The following is a 7224-nucleotide window of genomic DNA, read 5'->3' as shown; positions in this document are numbered from 1 at the left end:
GTCCCTTTGCGCCGGAATTGGTGGTTCTGTTCATGGACAAATTTGATGACAGATTTGTGTACAATAATAATCTGTTTGTCCAACACCTTTCAAATTGGGTGCGCTACTTCAACGATGTGTGATAATAATTTGAATAGTAATGAAAATGACCTTCTTCAATTCCACAGTTAGCTAAACACACAGACTCCAGATATTCAATTTAGTCTGAACTACAATGCAAACAGGATGACATTTCTGGACATAGAGATGTATCTTTCAGATAGTACACTAATTACAACACTCCATAACAAACCCACCGACAGAAACAAAGCCTTACATGATACAAGTCATCACCCATGGAGCCTTCGAGACAATGTCCCGTTTGGGCAATTTCTCAGGATCAAATGGAACTGCTCACTCAAAACACAATACATGCAACATGCATCTACACTACTTGGTAAATTACAGCTGCGTGGTTACCCCAAAAAACTACTGAAGCATGCCATGAAAAGGGTTTGGTGGACACCAAGAGAAACATTGTTGCATAAGATAACAACCTCATCAATGGAACGCTTAGTCTGCGTAGCCACATTTTGCCCAAACACCACTCTCTGAAGAAAGTAATAACGCAGAGTTGGTATTTGATCCATAATGTTTATCCGACATTTGAAAAACCTCTTTTTGCATTAAAAAAGGAAAGTAGCATTGGCAACCAGATTATTTGTGCAGCAGTACCACAGGCGTCATGGACAAACACATTAGGAGAACAACAGAGGTTGCGACCAATAGTGGGACACCACAGATGCGGTACTTGTGTGTGCTGCCCACAGACAATTGAAGGTTCTCCTTTTACATTCAAAGAGGTTCGATGGGAACATGATGCTCACTCCAACTGCAAAACACACAATGTCATCTACGGAGTATTGTGCCCATGCCCGAAGCTGCAAACGCCCCTTTGGTGAATCATTGGACTTAAAACAATCACAATGAAAACGATATTAAATGGACAGTTTAACTGAAAGTGTATAAAGACCCTCATGGAGGAGATTTTGATTGCAAACTCTCACAAACAGAAGCTATACTTATTGTAAAGTTTAACACAGCCGTAGATGGACTAAACAAACTTTCTGAAATATTTAACTCGTAATTACTGGTGGCTTCCAGCCTGCATTTAGCTGTACTTGTGAAAACCTGTCTGAAATTTTCTCCACACTACAGTAGCCATAATTTATTTTCTTAAACTCCATTAATCTCTCCTGCACTCGCTCTCTGAGCTTTTGATTTTTGAATAACAATTCTCTTCACATACCCACTAGCATTGAGCTAGCACAGACATTCTTTAGAAATTTTCCCTTTCAGGACCAAATGTGCTCCATACCAACATCCATTGGCAACATTATTTGAATGCATACACGTTCACCTTCATCCCTCCAAGGACGTTTTATACTCGATATTAGACCCTACAAGGACTTGTTTACTAAAGATGCTTTACATCTATTATCAGACTTTTAAGGAATTGTATACAACCTATAAAAAAGAAACACTCTCCCCTTAAAAAAATAAATTTCCAGCAAGCACTGTGGGCGTTACCACAGATGACGCATGAAAGCAACGTTCTCCAAATATCCAAATACTCATTGCAGGAACACAAAAGTGTAGTCCTACGAGTCGGAGATACAAGGACGGTCCTCTAACAACTGGGCTCTCAACTAAGATGAGCGCCATACACTTTCAGTGATATGGGTCATTTTAATACATTCCACACCACTAGACGCAGTGTAGACAAAAGGGTCTTTAAAAGCGAAAGATGAAGGACAAGCGCTTTGTGCTGCCATGCACGGAAAGCAAGGCAGCTCAATTCAGTATCCCGCCATGTGTATATATATTTTTTCATAAGACTTGCCTCTCTGCAACGTAATCAGGCAAGATCACGTACTATATAATATACAGCAGAGGTATTCAAACTTTTCCAGGTTGAGCCCCCCCAGCTGAATTCCCCCAGATGTTGGGCCCCCCCACCACCCGACCGAAACCTCGGGCATCCGGCACACCACATGATCGCCTGCAACGCGCACACCACGGGCCATATCCGACAAACAATGCTCAACACAACAAGAGTGCCTAGCAAACTGCAGGCCTGTGAGTGGGTGTGGCGAAACGACAGAGGCGTACCACACAGCTCAAAACACAATCCTCCAAGGCAAAGGAAGTCATCACAACCCTCCCCATCCATCATGTACACCTTGTCATCCACTAACTCCCCCACCATTCATTCCTTCCCTCCATCTGTGCCCCATCCACATCCAAACCCCTTCAACCACTTGCAAACCCATCCACCATCCATCCCTCCATCCATCATCTCCCCCATCCATCCCTCCATCCACCCCCTCACCCATCCATCCATCATCCATCCATCCCTTCACCAAATCCATCCCCTCACCAATCTATCCACTCTTTCACCCATCCATCCACCCACTCATCCACCCAACCACTCACCCAAGCTATCCTCCCACTCATCCATCCACTCCTCCATTCATCCATCCACTCCTCCATTCATCCATCCACTCTTCCACCCATCCATTCACTCCTCCACCCATCCATCCACTCACTCATCCATCCAACCACCCACCCTCTCAACCATCCAGCCATCCCCCACCCACTCATCCATCCACCCAGTCACTCATCCGTCCACCCACTCAACCCCCCACTCATCCATCCACCCACCCATCCATCCCTCCCGCTCTCCACCCTCCCCCCACTCATGCATGCACTCTCTGACCCATCCATCTCCATGCTCCTCTCCTCACCCATCTATGCACACACCTGCCCATCCACTCTGCCAATCATTCATCCTTGTCCTCACTCATCCATCCATCCTCCCCCTCTCTCTCCATTCCCCCCTTACCCAGCCACCCATCCCTCCATCCATCCTTCACCCACTCATCCATCCACTCATGCACTCATGAATTCATCCATTGACCTCTCACCCACCCCTTCACTCCTCCATCCATCCCCCGTCCATCCACCCTCCTCAATCACCCATCCATCCCCACATCCACCCCTTCACTCATCCATCCATCCATTCATTCATTCACCCCTTCACCCATCAATACATCAATACATCCATCCATCACTTCTCTCATCCATCCACCCACCGACTCGTCTACCATCCACCCCCCCATCGATCCATCCACCATTTCACTGATCCATCCATCCCTCCACCCATCCATCTACCCTTCCAACCATACACACATCCATCCACTCCCATCCATCCCTCCACTCATGCATCCATCCTCTCTCCCACCATCCATCCACCCCTTCACCCATCCATCCATCCCCTCACTCATCCATCCATCCCCCCCTGAAAGTAATTCAGAATCGCCTGCAGGAGGAGCACTCTCTTCAAGATGTAGTTTTCAAAAGTGCTGTCAAAGGTGCTTCAACAGCTCTGCCACCAAGGGAAGACTCTTTGTTGCAACCTCCAGACTACACGGGCATCTGTATGTCAACAAAGTAGCAGGGAACGTTCACATCACAGTTGGCAAGGTAATTCCACATCCACGAGGCCATGCACACCTGGCAGCACTCGTCAGTCACGAGACATACAACTTTTCTCATCGAATTGACCATATGTCATTTGGAGAGCTGATTCCTGGCATTATTAACACCCTTGATTGAACGGAAAAAATCGCCTCAGATCATAACCAGATGTTCCAGTATTTTATCACAATTGTGCCAACAAAACTCAGAACATACAGAATCTCATCTGACACTCATCAGTTTGCAGTGACAGAAAGAGAACGTGTGATTGATCATGCATCAGGCAGCCATGGCGTATCAGGCATTGTCATGAAATATGACATTAGTTCACTAATGGTGACTGTGACAGAGTCTCATATGCCATTTTGGCAGTTCTTAGTGAGACTGTGTGGTATTATTGGTGGAATTTTCTCAACAACAGGCATGCTGCATGGAATGGCAGAATTTATTGTAGACATTGTCTGCTGTCGTTTCAAGCTAGGAGCTTAGAAGCAACCGACTGTTCCTCTGCACCATGGAGACACAAATAACCACATACTTCTATGGGACATCACTATTTTTAATTATGCTGATGATTTGCAGCTTGTTTTTTCACTTAATTCCCCTCTGGCCATCAATACGTTCCATGCTGTAATGACTCACATACAACTCTGGATGGACCAGAACCAATTAAAACTCAACCCAGGAAAAACTGAGCTTCTTCTTCCTGGCCTCAGCCATATCCATTGGGGCCCTCAGTTCTGGCCGCCGGAGCTTGGTTCCCCCCCCACCCCTGCTAAAACAATAAAAAGTCTGGGCGTAATTATTGACACCGAACTTACCCTCAAAGCCCAAGTTGGAGCGGTAATTTCATCATGCATGTTCCAGCTTCGAAGGATTCGCAAAGTTCGTCACTTCCTCCCCCCTGCAGCACTCACCCAATCTGTTACCTCACTGGTACTCTCACGTCTTGATTTTTCTAACTCTATTTATCACGGCCTTCCACTTTATCTGCTGAATCGCCTCCAGGTCGTCCAAAACCAGGCAGCTCGCCTGATCCATGGACTACCTCGTTGGCAATCCGCTAAACCTCTGCTCCATAGCCTTCACTGGCTCCCTGTGAATCAAAGGGTCGCCTTTAAGGTGGCTTGCCTCACTTTCAAATGTCTTCACTGCCCTAGTCCTGGGTTTCTCAACTCCCTCATCCGCCCCTACCGCCCTACACGTAATCTACGCTCTGCCCGTAATGACCTACTAATCACCCCAAAAAATAAAACCAAGAAATTTGGTGGCCGCCGTTTTTCTTATCTAGCCCCCACTCTCTGGAATTCTCTCCCCCTGTCCATCAAATCCTCCCTCTCTCTTCTCTCCTTCAGGAAACTCTTAAAGACCCATCTGTTCCCATCCTTATGTTAGGTTTTGTGTATTTCTGTCTCTCTCACCTGTCTAGCAGCGCCAGGAAGCTTCGGCGTCAGTGCGCTTTACAAATGGCACTTAACATAACATAACATAACTTCTACTTTGAAGAAAACAGTACGCATTGACAAATACACCTGGAACCATGTTCCAATTGTTGTGATGAAAGCCACATTTTATTTCAATAAAATTCCAAAAACATTGTGCAGTATATTTCGGAAAATGAAAAAGTACAGGCTTTCCATTAGAAGATAAAGCACAGCAAATCAACCCATAACAAAAATAATCCTGTTGTGAAACAGACCTTTTAATGAAATTAATGCAAATGGTCACACTTTGAAAAAACTTGCATTTCACCTTAAGTTTTTCGATCAGTAGCAGAGGCAGCGTTAGGTTTGGGAAATGGTATTAGTCTCCATCCCTCAACCAGAATGTGCCTTTTACATTATTCTTTCTTATTATGTGTCTTCGTAAGAAATCAATTGAAAACATCACACGTCTATTTGTACCAAGGCTCAAGGAAGCACTGCCAATTCAAAAGCGAGAATTAAAAGGAGCTGAATAGACCAAGATCACACAAGGCCGACTAGTATGGAACTTGAAGCTTTCACCCTATTGAGCTATATCATCAGTGACTTTGTCCTATATTTATATATATAACTGGCTGTACTAGCACATCGAAACAAATGATTTTTGTACCATCTTTGGAGTAAATATGACATCGAATTAAAGAATGTTGAGACTCCCGACCCCACCCCCTCCCCCTCACTCCCACCCCCCTTGAAAGGCAGGGGCCCTGGGCCAGAGCCCACCCCGCCCGTGCCTCAAACCCTCTCTAGGGAAACCTTCTCTCCCTTCTGGGAAGAGCTAACTCTCCCAGGAGGGGGCCAATTCACGGAGTCAGCTTCAGCTGCAGTGGGAGGCAGAGGCAAGGGGTCTCCTCTGCTAAAGCTGAAAGCGTGTCTGTTTGTTTGCTTTCCTTTTTAGCAGAGGAGACTCCTTGTCCGCACTGCAGCCGAAGCTGTTGACTCCATGAATTGGCCCCCTCCTGGGAGAATCACCCAGACAAAGGAACGGGCACAAGGGGAAGATCGGAGTGGAGCGGCCCCCCCTGGGATGGTGCCGCGCCCCCCCAGGGGGGCGCGCCCCACAGTTTGAAGAACACTGATATACAGGTACCCCGGCTCTCTATAGTCATGCCCCTTCTTATGTATAACCTTTATAAGTCAACATTCATCCAACTTATAGCAAAGTATTATTGGCAACAGACAGAGATGGATTTAAGCAAACAAGTTTCTTTTTAATTTGAACAGATATTATAAAGACATCACAATTTCTAATCAAGATCATGAAACCCCCTTTTTTTCAGAACCAAAAGAACATATAGAAGAGGAGACTCTCAGTGAAGAGAATTCCAAGTTATACAGTCTTGATCAAGATGCACATGAACAGCCAACACGTGTTTTGTCACCTCCAGTGACTTCCTCAACGCTGTAACGACAATAAGATGGTTTCATGTGTACTGTTCATCTTTGTGTATGGAACAACCCCATTATTAAAGGATCATTTCCACCATAGATCTTGAAAAAGAATTTGCACAAAAAAATAATAATTGCAAGTTAGGAACAGAAGGGAAGTGTTTTAAAATCAAGAAACTTACAGTCACATGCATCAAGCTAAAAACCGGTCGCAAATGGGCAGATTCTCAGAATCTGCCCCTTTGCGACCAGTATTTTTGCATTTGGGATGCATCATCCCAAATGCAAAAATTGCAATTTACGGAATCTCTAAATTGAGATTCCTTAAATTGCGATTGCATTTAAGGAATCCCAAATTGAGATTCCTTAAATGCAATGCCTCAAAGTCAAAAAATTAGCTAATAGGAGTAGCAAATTACCATGAAGTTGAACTTCATGGTAATTTGCAAAAACTTTGAAAAATTCACTTTTGTGCATTTTTCAAAGTTTCATGTTGAGCACACACATGCCCTTAGGTCATGTGTGTGTGCAACATATGTGCACAGAGCAATTTCAGGGGTGCAACAGGGTGTCATTTTGACACCCTTGTACCCTTGAAATTGCATGAACAAATTTCTAGTACCACTGGTACTAGCAAATTGCTCATGCAATCTCTAATTCCAATTCCAATTCATCTCCAATTCATTCCTATGGGCCTGGAGGCCCTTAGGAATGAATGGGACAGCATTCCTTAATTGCGACTCACAATTTGAGAGTAGCAATTAAGGAATGTGTAGGAATCGCTATTTTTATAGCCATTCCTACATGCATAGGCTTTTGCGATTCCTAAATA

The 7224-nt window shown here is 44.8% G+C and overlaps 1 pseudogene; it reads left to right on the top strand.

Annotated features, from left to right (window-relative positions):
• Positions 1–1786: 1786 nt before the first annotated feature.
• On the top strand, positions 1787–5169 carry LOC147731392 (endoplasmic reticulum-Golgi intermediate compartment protein 2 pseudogene; annotated as a pseudogene).
• The last annotated feature ends 2055 nt before the right edge of the window (positions 5170–7224 follow it).

The sequence above is a fragment of the Lissotriton vulgaris genome, chromosome 2_1, assembly GCF_964263255.1.
Source record: "Lissotriton vulgaris chromosome 2_1, aLisVul1.2, whole genome shotgun sequence".
NCBI lineage: Eukaryota > Metazoa > Chordata > Amphibia > Caudata > Salamandridae > Lissotriton > Lissotriton vulgaris.
The sequence above is the reverse complement of the archived record's forward strand: the minus strand, read 5'-3'. Positions and strand labels throughout refer to the sequence as shown.